We start from the raw sequence: 17,097 nt of genomic DNA, 5'->3' as shown, positions 1-17,097 counted from the left end.
GACATTCAGCCTCTCCCATCAGGGGTCGCCACAGCGAGTTACTCGCTACACAGGACTGCATTCTTTTTCGCTTGTTGTTACAGACTTTGACCGACAGAGGTCACCATTGCACATGTAACGCAAGACTCAGCTGAGGCTTTCTCACAATCTACTGTACAGTATTGATCATTGAAGACTACTGAAGTACAGTCGATAAGGTATGTACATTAACTGTACATGCTTGTGACGTAAATATTTTATTACTGTTTATTATACACATAAGATAATTGATCATGAATCTGAAGACGTGCGCTAAAGTAAAAAAAAAATTAAATTAAGTTCAACATAAAAAAAAAAGGATTTGACTGAAACGTGAAACACGATTACTTGCTGATATTTTTTACTTTTACACTTCTTAGACGGCATAATCAGTGGCGCAATACAGAACTGTAGCAAAACCACATTAGCAAATAATAAAAATAACATATGGCCAGGAAGAAAATGTCTCACCTGTGTTGATAGGCTCACCCCCCCCCCCCCCCCCAGTATTTTACCAGGTTATCGTAAGCCTTAAGGCTTCGTGCTCATGATTCGGACTCTCAGGAAAACTAAAAACTTTTTTGTGCAACTGGAATAAAAGTGAAACTGCACACAATTCACATACGGTCAGTAAGACAAATATATTTTTTTCTTCATCTTTGATTCTCCGGCTCTCACTGCTGTTACTGTTTAAGCGTAAAGTGAATTGTTGCAAGAAGTCATTGTCCCTGTTTAAAGTTGTATGGAATGCTTGTGAGCTAAATTGTCCGAAAGACGAATGCCAAAAAGTTTGTTGTAGTGAAGACTAGAGACAAAAACAAAGCTCCAGTTGTAATACATCCCACAAGACTGGCTTGAGTTCAACTTTGGCTGCCATTATTTCATCCTTAACAGAAACCTTGATAAAGTTGCTGCATTGACATCACAGTGAAAGTTGCACTATGGAAAAAAAAAAGTGTTGTTCTCATAGCAAGGCTTTGAAAAGTCATACTGAAAGTGTTGACAGCGTTCCAAGAGTCAAATTCTTTGTTCTATCGGTCTGTCACCCTGATAGAAAGTAGAAACAACTATTTTTTTTCTGCCATGTCTAAAATCTTTTAATCTTTTGTCAGGCGCTTGGAAGTCCTTTTCCAAAAATCTGAATCATGACTGGGCCTGATGACCAAACAGCAGAACAAAGTCATGCAAGCGCACAATGAATGGATTACTATGGCACATATTTTAGTGGTTGGACATCGGTGTCAACTGGGCGTTCAAAGTCAAGTTGCGAGCGGCGTGCGAGAGATGGAGGAAAGATGGCAAACGTTGGTTTTCAAAGACTGGAGGCAGCGCTGGGTGAGTTATACCACAATTTCACAAATGGATTGTAGGTGCTAGGGCTAACGTGTCCGCTGGCACTGTTGTTCAAGCTTTCACAAACTTATTTCTGAAGAGCCACACGGCAACCACGACAATGACAAGAGGGAACTCGGCGTGTTAAATACTTCAATAAAGTACAACCGAACAGTTTTCATACGGCTGCCTTATTAAATACCGACGCTACCATGCATGCTAGCATACGTTTTAGCGCGCATGCATGCTACTATCTGTTTTAAGCTAGCATATGCTTTATGACGCCTGCACCCAATAATATTTTGCGACTTATGTATGTTTTGAATACGGAAATGGCACCCACACTCATGCGCGTGAAAATACGCTAATCCTGTTCATGTTTCCTCTTAAAATAATATTCTTTTCTGCCTCTAATGGAGCGATCACCAGAAGTGATGCGGCATATTTGCTTTGTTGAAAAGGCCACTTTTGAATCGTGCTATAATTATCTTCCTTCCAAGGCAGTGTGTTCCCAGATGTCTCCTCCTTATGCTCTTGGAGTGACGTTCTCACTCTCTTTTCCTTGGCCTCCCCAATGCACCATGTAGTCACTTTCAATCTGACTGCATCACTTTCTGTAACTTAACACTTTTTAACACTCAGCATATATAATGCAAATGCCAAACCACTTTGCTCCGTACCCTGTCCATCGCTCTCTTTTTCTCTTGCTGCTCTCAGTCTTTCAATCCTGTAGCTATCTAGCTGTTATGCCCCAGGAGTAGAGGCCTGCTCAATGTGGCAGAGATGATTTGTTTGCTTTGCAATTATTTTCCGTCAGTGGAGACAAATGGATTCATACTGCATAGAAAAACCCACACAGACGGGGCTGGGGCGGTGAATGCAGTGGAACAGACTAATGTGCACTGCCAACAGATAAAGACAAAGATGAGGAACATAGTGCAATTCGGGTGAGGAGAGGATCGCTTTAAAACTGGCAGGGCAAAATATATTACAAAGGCCATGTTGAATTCCTTCATATTCATTTCAGTTGTGTGCTATGTGATGGAAGAAAGAAACCATTGATTAAAATTGTCGCTGTTGTCACAAAAAAATCCACATAAAAACATCATTGTCTCGAACAGGCGTGGGCAAACTACGGCCCGGGGGCCACATGCAAGGCTGTTAAATGTTTTAATCAGGCCCGACGAACTTGAAAAAAAATTCAATGAATTAACCTTGTTCATGTTTCATTTTAGTAGTAATATAGTAGCACACAAATGGAGGCGTTCAAAATGAATATTTATTGAATAATGTAATAAAAACATGAAGCATCCTACTCAGCATAGCGTATCATTAATGCTACAGATGTACTTTGGCGGTAGAAGTTTTGCTCTTAACAACCACTCAGAGGATGAAAAAAAATGCTGACGCCAACGAGGGCTGCCTCTCTGGCCCTGTGAGGATGAAATTTAAAGAAAAATGACGTTACATTGGCCAATACGACTCATTCTGAAGGCCATGGGCACATTGCATTGATATGGCAGACTGAAATCAGATTGGATAAAAAAAAAAAGAAAATCGAACATCTACATTTAGTGCAAGAAGTATAGCGAAGAGAAACGCGACAAAATAAGAACGACAAAGAGTTCAATAGAAATACATAATTACAGTTTCATAGAACAAATATTACAATTTAGATGTATTTTGTCATGACACAATTCAACATGGATGTCATAATGTCTTCAAACTTTAAGAATATGGTGAGTGAGGACAGACATGAAGTGAAAGTTTCCCCCGGTTGCCCTCAAAGTGTGATGGACGCGACTGGAATCAAAGAACGACTTTCCCTGGCTCTCCAGTTTTGAACTTTCAGACTATCCACACTAAAAGAGATTAACCTTTTCCTCCCGTGCTTGTGTCTCCTCAATTTCTCTCTTCCCTCAGCCTTCTGTCTCCCCTTTTCCTCTTTTTCAAACCTGCTTCCCCTTTTGCAGCGTCGCTGTTGACTACTCCTTGTCCTGTGCTCCCCTACTCCTCCCGTGTCACCCTTCCCTTTTTCTCCTTTTGTACGAAAGGCAGGTTCAGGGGTCACCAATTACCCGAAGAGGGCTGAGAAAGTTGTATGTGCTCTGGCTTCGAAGCTGCCATGTTGCATTACGCTCATGTAGATTTCAGGTACGTAGCAGCCAATGGCTGCCGGCGTAGCAGCACCAAACTCAGTCCCAGTGTCATAGTGTAGAGACGAGGGTTCAACTCCTCCTGCCGAGATGGAAGCCACCACCTCTCTTGCTGACCTATTGGGCAGAACTAATATGTATGTCTAGACTTCATGGGAACACATCGACTTGGACGGACAGTACACTGCTTAACCACTGATTCTCAACCTGTGTGTCGTGAGAGATCAGCAGGTTCAACGCAGAAATGATCCAATGTCAATTATTTTGAAAAAAAAAAAGTCGTATTTTCTCATATATTTTTTGGGGTGTTAATTTATTTTATATATATAATTTTTTTATTTTTTAATATAGTCTCCCAGCTTTGTCTCACACTTTTCCCAGCTGTGCACAAGCTTTCGTATTTCCTCGGCGTAAAAAATCTTCCGACTGATGTCTCGGCCAGTCGCTCACACTTTTGACTTGGTCACTTTCAAACTCGGTGCCTCTCGTGAACGCTTTCACGGGACCAAACAGGTGAAAGTCTGAAGGGCGACAGTTGACATTCTACTATGAATCACAACATGACTGATTGCTGTTCAATCCTACAGCATGCTTCTTGGGTCGGCCATCTTTGTCAATTTTTTTAAGCTGCAAAACAAATTTAAAAAAAACGTAGTCAACTTTCATCTGTATTAGAAGTCCTTGAACAGAAAAAAAAACAACCTCATTTATTGAATGACCCTCTTACATAATTCATCTGTAAATGCACTTTTTGGGAATCGTTTTGCTGAGTGGTGCGCAGTGAATTTTTTTCCCGATGTGAAATATCTCTCTTTGCTCAAAAAAGGTTGACCACCACACAAAGTAAGATTTATGGTACAGTTGCTCTAAATTAATGATAATCAGCTGCAAAATATTTTTTTGTTTCTGTAATGGTTAAATAAACATGATTTAAAGCTAAACTACTGTAGAATTATTTTTATCCCTATGAATTTTCAAATGTGGTTTATTAAAATGCCAAATTACAATTATTTCCATGCCATAGAGTACATTTTACGCTAAAAAGACAATATTTGGTCCCAAGAAAAGACATAAAATATGCAGAGCAGAATTTACTACACTCAATATTTTACTTTCAAATGTTACTCTATTTACTGGGACCACATATAGTCTTTTTGGAGTAAAATATACTCTATGGAATTTAACGTGCAAAAAAAAAAAAAAGAAAACAATGGTGATCATAGGTTACGCTTGATTAATTTCTGACCAGTGAGCGAGCTCCAATTTTGGGATAAAAATTTTGAAATGATTCATTACTGTTCTAAATGGCAAAATACTCGGAGGTCACTGAACTTAAAAAAAAAAAAATAAAATTAAAGCACTTCCTCATGCTAGAAATTTTTTAAGACGTGAGATATAGTAGTGAAGAACTGTAATATGTGTTCAGTATACATGAACCATGTTTAAGTTTGCAGGGTAGTTGCTCATTTTATTTGATGTTTGTTGTTTGGTATGAGCTCAGAAATCTTTCTCTTTTGACCGAGACATCATGCACCATTTTCAATCGTTCAATTCTCTTCAGAGACAGGCAGAATCTTTATTGAAATACTTTTCACATTGTAGGATAATGACTTTTTGAAAAGCAAAGACCCTCACTTACCCGTTCCAAACACCATCAAGCGGATTTTTTTCAAGCTGTAGGCACAGCCCAGCAGTGTTCAGGCCGGGGCCAACAGAAGCTGTGCAGCCAGATGGAGTTGAAACGGCTCCTGAATAGCGAATCTCAGAATCGGATTCACTGTGCTCAGCCAAACCCACGGTAATTACAAAAACAGCGCTTGGTTCACTAATAATGGGTGCGTGTCATCTCCAATCCCCAGACCGCCTGTCTGTCCACGCCACAGAGGCAGCAATTACAGGTTTTGGACCTTCCACTGGACGTGCACACAGTAAGTGTGCAGGGGAACAGTGGACTGTGTGTGGGGGCGGCAAGTTAAGGAGTGAACAAGTAACTCAAAGAGATGTGTGTGAGAACGCTGGGAAAGGAAAATGTGGATATGCGGCTTACGTTCTTTTTGGGTGTTCGTTAGCAGTGAATGTTAGTCATCCTGAACAGGTAAAATCATAATCAGCGTGCCGGAAGCCTCTCAGGCAATGTTGATCGACTTCACGTTAATCTTTTGTTACGTTTTTTTTTTTTTTTGTACGCGTGATGGAGAAGCACTTCTTATTTGGTTGCGGCATGTTTACAATGGGGGGTGTTTTCGTTCGAGCCGATTGTGCAGAGCGGGCTTCGTACGTGGTCTGTTTTTTTCATTCGATTTTCTAGCTTGTGGGTTTATTAGTATTAGTCCAATACAATGCTTCTCAATTATTTTCTCTTACACCCCCCCAGCAAGAAGAAAACAAATTAATACTTGCTGCCCCCAATGGGCATGGAGAGCGCCACTGCCAACTACTGGAGTGGATGTGCAATTACACTTTGTTGTAGTACGGTGGAAAAAAGCATGTTCCCCAGGTTCCTCAGCATCACACTGCGCCCCCCCACGGGGGCCCGCCCCACTATTTGAGAAGCACTGGTCTAATATTAAAGACAATTAGCATCTTGAAATGCATCATAAATTGATGTAACAGAGATAAGACGGTCACTTTTGAAAATAAACTATTCCCAACCTCGAATAATGAATAAACCGGAAGTACTCCAATTATATTTTTTCGTCCAAAGCGGCCCGCAGCCCGGTGGTTGGGCACCACTGCTCTGAAATGTCCCTAGGTGTGATTGCGAGTGTGATTGGTTGCTTTCCAATGAGTGTGCCCAACCATTGGCTGACGACCAGTTCAGGGTGTGCCTCCCGCCTTACGCCCGAACACAGCTGGGATAGGCTCCAGCCCGCTCTCACCCTAGTGAGGATAAGCGGTTCAGATAATGGATGGATGCTTTAACCTCCTTTATTTGTATGTGGGAGTGAGAGCAGCATACACACACACACACACACTGCGTGATTCACTTCCTTTACTAAACACTGTCATGGTTACCCATCCATGATCCTAACAATGAACATCACGAGGATTTACTAAAGCATTGACTGATCTTTCCTGTTCTGCTGCTATTGTTTTTATTTGATTTTGTCTACAGAAGCATGACAGACTGGTGTCATGGCAAACAATAGAACTTAGTTGGGGTCTGACCCCTCAACTAATTTGCCAGCTTAAGGTCTTTAAACAAGTGACAGTTTCTTCAGTATTGACTTTGTATGGGCCTTGTTCTTCCGCTCAGATTTTTTTTTTATATAACAAATGAAAGGACAAAGTTTAAAACATCTACAAGTGTTCTTCATTTACTTTTACTTGCAGACATGTTTGACTTTTTAATTTTTTTTTGCCCGTCACTTTATCCGTTCTTTATTTTCTTGTAAATGTATCATATATGAGCTCATGAATATGAATTTCAGTACTCAACAGTTGGTAAAAGACAGTACCTGCTTTTGATTTGCTTTGAATGTTGCTGCCATTGATGTACCGCAACATGTAGTGTCTGGTTGCCGAGGGGTCAAAGGTTAGAGCAGTATTGCCGTAAGCAGGAAAAGTACGTGTGAAATTGGACACAGCCATGCACCATTTGTGTGTGATTAAGCTGATTTCCGAGGGCAAACTCTGTCTAAAGCTGTCACATAAAGACACTGAAATGTAAAAAGTCTGGAAAGTCTGCATAATTTACACATTCGACGCCCATGTTTTTTTCTCATTTATAGTTGAGATTGAACATGCAAAGCTGTGACATCATATCATAGATATCTTAACTACAGTTTTGGATTAATGATCAGAGTTGGAGTAAGGCGTGATGCAATTATAATATCTTTTGGTTGTAATGCATTATTTAAAACTGATAAAAATGCTTCCTTCTGGGATCTTAAAATCGAAACACACCTCAAACGTAAGGATAATATTATAAAACGTAAGATTGACGGGGTTTGACGTCTTTGGGCGGGAAGGGGAGAACATTTTCAATCAATGAAGAAGCTGTTTGGGATATTAGACCATGCTCTCGGAGATGTCGGGAATTATATTTATTTGTCCGAATATGGTCCATAATTCCCTTTATATACAGAGTAGGTACAATCATTTATTTCTCTTGCCTCAATCCGACCCATTTTACTTTTATGGAATGTGAGCATTAAAATGGAATACAGTTTGGTTGTTGTTACCCCGAGGCCTGTTCTGCCTCCTGTTCCTCTTGCGATCCTGAGAAGTAGACCATGCAAAATTACATGTAGCAGCCAAACAGTTGGCCCAAGTGGGCTCTTGGAGGATCCGATGCATGTTATGATTAAAAATGTGAAGCATATTTAACCCATAAAAGGCCAAGCCCAGTCAACGTTATGAACAAACTCTTTCTTGTGACAGTTCGGAATGTTAAAAAGAGAAATGAATACCACACATGGTCAAAACACCCCAAGGAGGAAGAATTACCGACATGTCTGTTGAGTATATTTGTTCTTGCCGTGGTTTAATTGGCTCATTTTGTGGGTGGATTGGTCTTATGCTGTGTGCCAGCACTCATCCTGCCCCGAATGCTGCCGGGGCCAGTGGCGAGTCCATCTTTTGTTCCATTGACCACCGGCGTGTTTCTTGTCACGTTTGGCCATCTTTTCGTCCACCTAATTCCTAGCGCCGCTGTTTTGGAACTATGAGGCAGAAATACTAGTTTCACAGGGGTTTAGTTGTAAAAATCCATCTCGTACATTTTTTTGTAGTGTTTGACCTTGGGTGCTAGCGCCCATTGCAGCTGACTTTGGGAAAGAGGCCGGTACATCCTGAACTGGCCAAACGCAGGGCACAACAAACAAGCATTCACACCTGTGGACGAATTGAGTCAATGAATCTAACGTTCATGTTTTGGGAATGTGAGCGGAAACTTGGAGAAAAGCCACACAGGGATGCCAGAGCCCCGAAATGAACCCGTGACCTCTGAACTGCGAGGTGGATGTGCTAACCACTGGGACGTGGGCAAGTCGTCCTTCATCGAGTCCAAGTCAAGTTTGAGTCACGTGTGTCAGAGTCAAAGTTAAGTCCGAGTCCTCAAGGTAAGAATCCAATCCCAAATCCAGATGAGATCAAGAGTCAAACGTAATAAGAATATTTTTGCAACGGCGTAATAGAGGCGTAAATCGCCCCAAAATAAAGTCAAGCTCTTCTATGCAGTATTTCACCTTTCGCGGGGGTTCGCGTCCATTTTAACTGCGATAAAAAAGGGACTATTCCATGGTCACAGCTACACTGACAGGAAAGTGGATTCGCACGGTGAACGACTCAACACAGACACTGTCAGATCAGTGGCCTTGTTCTCTCTAAAGTCATGCTTTGTTTGTCGTATTTCCACGGGGTCGGGGGTTGGAGGGGTGGGCAGAAAAACACTTTAAAAGTCAGCAAGGAAGAGAAAGCATGAGGAAAAGCCCTGAAGGCAAATGGCAGGCAACATCAGTGCCGTTAGACGGAGCCACTTAAGCTGTCATGCAAGAGCTCGTGAACGCACCAATGAACGCGCACAGTCAGCATCACTGAACACATTATACGCAGACAGCCATAGTGAGGGTGATGAAACCTACAACAACTGTCTGATTAAAATAATCAAGTGACATTTGGGAAAATATGAATTTTGTATGAATTCATTCCTGAATGCATTCTTTGTCATGTAAAATGATTCACGTATTGATTTATATGATAATCAGAGATATAGCTGTTCAGACCAGAGCATACTTACGGTATACGCAGCTGTTTTTTTTAGGATAGCTTTGGGATATTTGCACAGGTCGCAATCTGTAATGGATGCTACTGAATGAAGTTTTTTTTACATATCATTTGGATCATTGTACTAATCATTGTAATAAGCATGTAATAAAATAATGAGAATGTCATCTTGGTGCACAGAGGTACTCTGAATAAAAATAATAATTAAAAAAAAATAAAAAAAAAAAATATATATATATATATATATATATATATACATATATATATATATATATATATATATATATATATATAAACTTGGAGAAATTCACTGTGCACATAGAGCATGATTCAGAATTAAAATCAAGCGTTTCAATGGCACATTTGAGCTCCTTCACCTGGTCCATTTCAGTGTGATTTTCATCAGTTGTATTTCTTTGTCTGAAGCAGGGGTGGCCAACTCCTGTCCTCGAGGGCCGCGATCCTGCCTGTTTTAGATGTCTCCCCTCCTCCAAAACACCTAATTCAAATGATCAGAAGCGTTTTTTGGCTTCTGCAGAGCTTGCTGATGATGCATGTTGATTATTTGACTCAGGTGTGTTGGAGGAGGAAAACATCTAAAACATGGACAGGATCGCAGCCCCTCGAGGAACGGATTTGGACGGCCCTGGTCTGAAGTGATCTGTTTGATGTTTGAGCTTGAAAACAATTTTAGAAATTTTTATTTTTTTTTTAGAAATGAGAAATTAGAAATCCCTTTATTGTCATTGTACTCAAGTGTGCAACGAGATTAGAGGGCTCCCCTCTCCAGTGCAATACAACAATAATACAGACAAATATATAAATTAGATAAATAAATAAGAGAGTGCAATGGAATTTAGTACTGAATAAGAATGCGTGTTTAAAAAATAAAAAAGTAGTTCCACCACTAACTTGCTGCGGCATAATGTTTTCATTGGAAGACAACTTGGAAGAAATGAAAGGATTTTAACATTTTGAAATGTGCAACTGTTCTCAAAATAAATAAATTAATTAAAATAAATAAAATAAAATAAAAAAAAATTCTTATTGTTGCAACGCGTTAAATCATGCTTTGCTCTAGTCCCCCGTAATTAGATTTTTTTTAGTGTGCGCATGCATCTTTTAAGATTCACTCCAATACATGACAGTTGGAGAATCGACTGACCTCAAAGACAGAGTTTGCTGTCTTGTTGGAAGCCAAATGACAAATCAAAGTGGTGGTGTAAACTCTCCAGAGATATTTGGTTTGTCAGAGTTGATTAAATCCAGAGAGGCGTAAGTAGACGCTGAAGGATAATGCGTGGTGGCGTCGAGTTGAGCCGTTTGCCTCAGCCTTTTTTTTTTTTTTTTTTTTGCCAGTCGATGTGTTAGGACAGGGAGAATGAAGCGAAGAACTCATATGGATGGAGATGATGATGGTTGATTTCTCTCACACAAGTCCGTCCCTCTATCTCCTCCCTCTTTGTACGTAACGGCAATTTCTATTTGATTTCTCTGCCAAATCGTATTATCTTCTAATTGTGTTTGTTTATGCAGGCATGCATGAAATGTGCGGCATTGAATGAGCGGGCAAACAAGCGCATTCATTTTTTACAGCTTTATGTTGAAGACTGACCTTCTTGCCAATGAACTATTTACATACAGTACAGGATGTAATTAATGTCGCTTTTGTTTTTTTTTGTTGTTTTTTTTTTGGGGGGGGGACTCTATGAAAAGATATCTTCCAGCTTACCTTATTGCAGTATCAAAAAGCAGTTGAGATTCTAACTGATGTTTCAACTACCAAATATACAATCATGAGTGCTCATGTAAGTTATATATCACTGCCACGTGGAAACAAAATCTTCAGAAATTTATTTTTGGTCACTCCCCATGAGGGTCTGTTCTTTTTTTTACAAATTATTGTCTCATCAAAAGTGTTCAAAATGTCTTTTCTCGGTTGAAGCACGCTTGCTGTTTTTTTGTTTGTTTGTTTCGCTTTTGACGAGGCAAGTTCCATATTTTCCGCCAATATTGTTAGAAAATAAAAATTAAACAAAATGACCAAAAACAAAAATCGCCACAGCATTGTTTTACTCTCACACTCGCTATTGTCTCACTTTCAAGTGTTTAACTTGGCCTATCTTCATTTAAACATTGGCATTTCTATTTCGGATTCAAGGCTATTATTTTGACGCTTAAAATACTGCATTAAGACCATTCCATTATTTGAGCAAACGTTATCCCAAAGGCAAGCAATAACACCTTTCATTCTTCTTTCCTTGATCCTCAAACCCAAATCCTATGCGTATGACCCGCCTTAGTCTAGTATAAGAAGTTGGCCTCTGTTAGTTCAGTTTAATTTAATACGCCATTATAACCCGCCAAACTACATTGACTTTAATCATTTGGTTAGGAAATACAAAGACGTACTGGGAGAATTTAGCAAAGATAAATCTTATTCAACCGAGAAACGCAACTATAGTCTGGCAACAAAGCTAATATTAGCTTAGCATTAGCAAACAGGGAGCTTAATCGGGCTGCTGAGCTGTCAGAACATATAACCGCATGCTTGCAAGGGTTCCTTTGGAGTTATAATCCTGGGTCTCGGCAGGCGATGACCTCATGGACTGGACTGGTGCCTGTGGGGGGATTGGGCAAACTGTGTGAGTCTAGTCAGCCACTCACTGACATTTGTGTGTGCGCGAGTGTTATGGCTGATTGTTTTTACTGAGATGTACAACAAAGTGAGTCCACTGACTGTTGAGTTGAACTTTTCAAGCATACCTTCAAATAGAATTCCAGCTGCTTTGTTTGGGCATTTTTTTCGTCTAGTATATCATGTCAAAACTGTATGTGTAGGCCCCGGGGAGCAATGATATTTCAATTGTAGAGATGCCACATCTAATTAATTGTGGGCATCCTTTTCCCTCCGGGCTACGAGATAATTGAAAAGGTTAACCTGTCACTTTTCTCCTGCGTTGGATATTAGTGACTGGCAATGTGGCACAATCTCTTGCATCACTGCAAAAGACCGCGCTGCACCCAGCCAAAGCATTGGCTATTTTAAGAGGCTTTCAAGAGAGTTATCATTTATTTACAGCGAGGAAATTTTATACAATGTGTGTACACACACGCGCACGCACACACTGGGTGGAAAATAGTTTACACACCCGTGATTAAATGCCAAATTTTTATTTACCGTGTTTTCTGGACTATAAGGCACACCTGTATATAAACCGCAGCAAAAAAAATAAAAATAAAAATATATATATATAAAAAAAAATTGCACTGTGAATGTACATAAAGGTACATAAACAGATTCTTAAAACAATGCCTTTTAACATGGCAACAACTTTGTTCATTAAAACAGAACAGCCCCAAGCAGAAAAAAAAATTGCGATTTATTTAGCAGATTTTCGGAACTATAGAGCACCCCTAGTGGTGAAAGAAAAATCCACAGAAAAGCCGCACCGTTGTATTAGCAGCATGGTTTAAAAACTAGGAAAAAAGTAGCGGCTTGTAGTCCGGAAAATATTGTAAAATGAAACCATTTCAAAACTTTTGTATTACAACCTATATAATCTAAATGGAAAAAAAATGTGATCTTTCAACAAAATTTAAAAACTTATTGGTATTCAACCAGGGGAATACCACCCCCCTCACCAGAGTCAATATCTCAAGAGATGGGGGCTTTAGGGTTAAAATAACTGCACATGTTCACACAAAAGACTTTGGAAATTGTCAGATGACTGAGTCAAACAAACACACAAGTGCGCACACGAATGGAAGGCTGTCGGTGAAAGGGGATTGTCAATTGCTCTCGCCAGCCATGGGTATCATCAACTTCCAAACCCAAGACTCAGTGACTCCACCGAGCGTGTGAACGGCGACAAAGTGTCAGCCTGGTGTGTCTCGTCATGTTCATCGTGTCCACCTGTGTTTGTCTACCCAGGCCCCAGTGTTAACCAATCAGGTCCTTCCAACCCTTTGCGTCTTGTCCAGGTGCTCCTCGTTGGCTCGTCAATTTGTTTGTATTTAGTTTCCTGTTCTCTTCCACTTCTTGTCGGTGCATTGACTTTGTCAGTGTCTTTGTCCGTCGTCCTCCCTCCTGTCTCGCTTTATTTTCAGTTTAGTCAAGTCCTTGTGTTTTGTTGCTCCCAGTTGTTTTTTTACTTTTGTGTCAGTGTGCGAATTTTTTTGACTGACAAATTCAGTCCTGTCATTTTTGGACAACAGTATCTCATTGTGATAGAGAAATGAAAAGCACAAGAAAAAAATACAAATGTCAACAAAGGACTATTGCCTTCTTCCTTCTGGTCAAAGAATGAGAAACTGCTTTATTTTAATGCTGCGCAAGTGAATATTGAACAAGTCTTGTTGAGATTTTCAACTCTGATCTGAGAAATGCACCAAAGAAATAACTTTAAAAATATTGACCTGACGATTCTTACGTTGGCTTCTCATTTCTCCGCGTTGATATGCATACCCACCCAGTGGTTTTTGTGTATGTGTGTGTGTGCGCTTCCATTTTCTCTCCATGAGAACCGACCCTCTGGCCTTCCAGCTGAGTTCACAGATCCAAAGTGGAGTTAATCTGGTTTTACCTTTAGCCCCAAAAACAACACAGGATTACTCCAGAAACAACTGAAATCAACCATGAAACCGCACTTGAGGTCAGGGAGAACAATAGTAAGAGACCTGGAGAGAAGGCGAGGACATGGAACTAATGTTCCAAAGTTTGGTGCGCGTTCCATATTATGTTGTCACTTTCCCCCCCCCCCAGTTTCATTAGTTTACATATTATCATCTTTACAACAAGCTTGTTGCAATTAAAGGTTTTATATATATATATATATATATATATATATATATTATCATCTTGCATTAAACATCGAAAATTACATTTTGTAAGTGATGATTTCATTGTTTTCTTAATCCTCTTAGTCATAAGGTCCCCGGGATATTTTATAACTTCTAAGTGGTGAAGAACGGTGAATGGCGCAAGCCGGTCGGCTGAAGGATTTTTTTTTTTTTTTTTCGGCACTAAATGGCGTCGATTAATCTTTGTGATCCCTGTTCGAACAAAGTCTGTGCATTATGTAAGAAAGCTCACAACACGAAGACAGAGGGAGATATACGAGGGTACAAACGGATAAATAAATGAGTTAAGTGGAGAGGAGGGAGTTTGTGCTGTCATCCCCCCTCCCTTTGGACAGTCAAGTGTATGCAATAAGTGCTCTCTCCTTTCACCTTTTGCTTCAGTGCTTCCCCGCTCAGCTCCCAATAGAAATTGCTCCGTGGCATTAAATATGTAAAATTAGCATTTTATGTAGAACACATCTCTGTGTCGTGCACTGCTTCAGCCTCCCCCCTCTGCTTGCCGCCCAGCCCTGAGCGCAAAAGCTACACAAACTCATGCATGCATATGATATGCATTTGGTCATCTCCATGGTAACATTAGTGGGGCAGGGAAGAAGGCTCAAAGATAGAAAGATGAAAAGGTGTAGTCATTGAAAGAGACCTGAGATCCAGGATTTATTGTCTTGTGAACACACACACACACACACCCCCACACACTGTTTATGGCCTGCCGTCTGACTCTCAGATGTGAAGATAACACTTGATTGAAGAGTGTTTATGAGACAACCAATTGAGTTATAGGATTTCCATCCATTCCAATGCACATATATTGAAGTCAAAAAGTGCCAACATACAGACACGTACAGGACAAGCCATTAACTTTTGCCTTCACGATTTCGAGTCAAAAGGGCTGTCAGGGAACTGATGTCCATGGAGACAACAGGCCTTTGGTTCCCTGACACTCCCAAATCGACCTCTTGTACTATACCACCTCGTCCAACATTGACTTTCTATAGACTTACTGTATAGCTGGAATAGTGCCTGTGGGTCACATGGAGTGAACCATTAGTCAACCACAGTGGCGGGCCGTGCAGTAAAGACCGACTTGAATAAATACCTCATAATACCATCATTTATGACACCACGGCAGGAGAAATAATATACAGAAAGACATTTACGCACTACTGAGTGAGTGTTGGACGACTTAGCTTCTCTTGAAAGGTCCGTCTTGTAAGTGTATCTGCAATTAAATTCTCTCCTCCAGGCATTGTGGTTTAGAAGAGCAAGACTATATTTTAGATTTTCGAAAGTCGCCAGTTACGACTTTCTGTTGTGTTAATTCCGCATAGCGCTGCCCCCTCACGAGTGAGTATCCAATCAGAAGACGCGTTCATCACTGTCAGCGTGAGGCCAGTGAGAAGGCCTTACTGTCACCAAGTCGTGATCTGATTGGCGATCAACTTTATTTTAACTTAGCTTCTTCCGTCATTGCTAAATTAGTTAGTTTAGTCTGCCATTGTTATTTCACGAGTTATATTTTGATCCTAAGACGTCCTCATTTTCGAAGTTAACGTGAAAAAAAAGGTACTGCAAGACCCCCGGTGGTAGGAGGCAACAAACTGTTTGGTGTGTAAAATCCTGAGCGTAAAAAGGAGTCTTGTGGTGACTGGTGGGTGTGAAGTCATTTTGTGTGCATGTTCTTTTTGTGTGTCCCGACATGTACACACTCACCATATGTTTCTGTTTTCTGCCGTTTGAATGTGTGTGTGATGGCCTCCAGCTCGCCTCTTTTCCCCTGGCCTGTATGGGAACCGAGATTATTGCAGGCCTGATTCATTAGATGTCTGTCTGGTTCACTTTTTTTTCCATCAGTCAGACACAACTTGGACGTGCATCCAGAAAATACAACAAATGATCAGCGCCTTTGTTTGTTTTTGCTTTTGTTTCACTTCATTTTTTTTTCTCTCTCTCTCTCTCCATTAAATTTCTTCCAAATCTTCCAATATTTTAAGAGACACACTTTCACTCGAGTGGCAAACAGCCCTTTCGGTCCCGACTACCCACATAATCAATCATAACCGGGGAATACAAATTCATCGGCCTGGATCCATTTTGCCGTGGTTAGAGATCAAAAGGTTGTGAGTTGACTATAGGAAGTCCAGGTACTAAGCCAGACTAATTTATCTAACATGGGAGAGATTTAGCCCCCTAAAGAGACGGGGACATGGTTTTTCTCCATCAGGTCGAATATCCTCGATGGGCCTTGAGGGCTCTTAGCATTGCCGCGGCATATCCTGTACGCCATTTAACATTCCATTGATCAGATTAATTGCCCTTGCTTGTGTCCTGTTTGAGGAAGTCTGCAAAAGTACACGTTTGAATGAAGCAATGTTTAAAATGCGATATATTAAGTTCAACCTGCACCAATAGGGAATCGTTTTTATAAGCAATGCGATTTGCCTGTTCCTTTGTTCGTGTATTTATTGTTTTTGCGCTGCTTTGTTTTATTTTCACCATGCTGAATTTTTGGGCATGATTGACTGGTGAGAAGGCATGCGTTGAATAAGCAAATGAATCGGAATTAAAAAAGTTTTTCTTAAAAAACTTATATGGAATGTAATTCATTTATTATTAATTTTGTTTCAAATAAAATATTTTTCTTAGTTTTTAAGAAAACAATGACCTATTTCATGAAGTAATTACAGATAAAACGAAAATCGCTGACGTCGTGCCGAAACCTCATATGTCACAATGTGGTAAATTTCCTTTTTTTTCCTGGCAATATACTATTGGGCAGTCGACATGTGTGGGTTTTATTTAAAAAAAATAAAAAAATGGAAAAAAACAAACAAAAAAATAAATATATATATATATATATATATATATATATATATATATATATAAATTATTATTATTATATTTTATTTATTTAAATTTTTTTGGGGGGGGGTTCTCCTGAAAAGTGATGATTTTGAAGGTACAAGATTTAGGCACGACGCCAGTGATCAAATGTCCCTGAATC

The 17,097-nt window shown here is 40.0% G+C and overlaps 1 long non-coding RNA gene across 1 annotated transcript; it reads left to right on the top strand.

Annotated features, from left to right (window-relative positions):
* The first annotated feature begins 18 nt into the window (after positions 1–18).
* Positions 19–4,137, top strand: LOC148332585 (uncharacterized). The gene is made up of 3 exons (XR_015844660.1): positions 19–197; positions 1,131–1,353; positions 3,274–4,137. It is a non-coding gene; the product is annotated as an uncharacterized LOC148332585 (long non-coding RNA).
* Positions 4,138–17,097: the final 12,960 nt, after the last annotated feature.

This window comes from Idiotropiscis lumnitzeri, chromosome 8, assembly GCF_059441095.1.
Source record: "Idiotropiscis lumnitzeri isolate Australia: NSW breed Sydney's pygmy pipehorse chromosome 8, RoL_Ilum_1.0, whole genome shotgun sequence".
Lineage (NCBI taxonomy): Eukaryota > Metazoa > Chordata > Actinopteri > Syngnathiformes > Syngnathidae > Idiotropiscis > Idiotropiscis lumnitzeri.
This window is presented reverse-complemented; position numbering and strand designations above follow the sequence as displayed.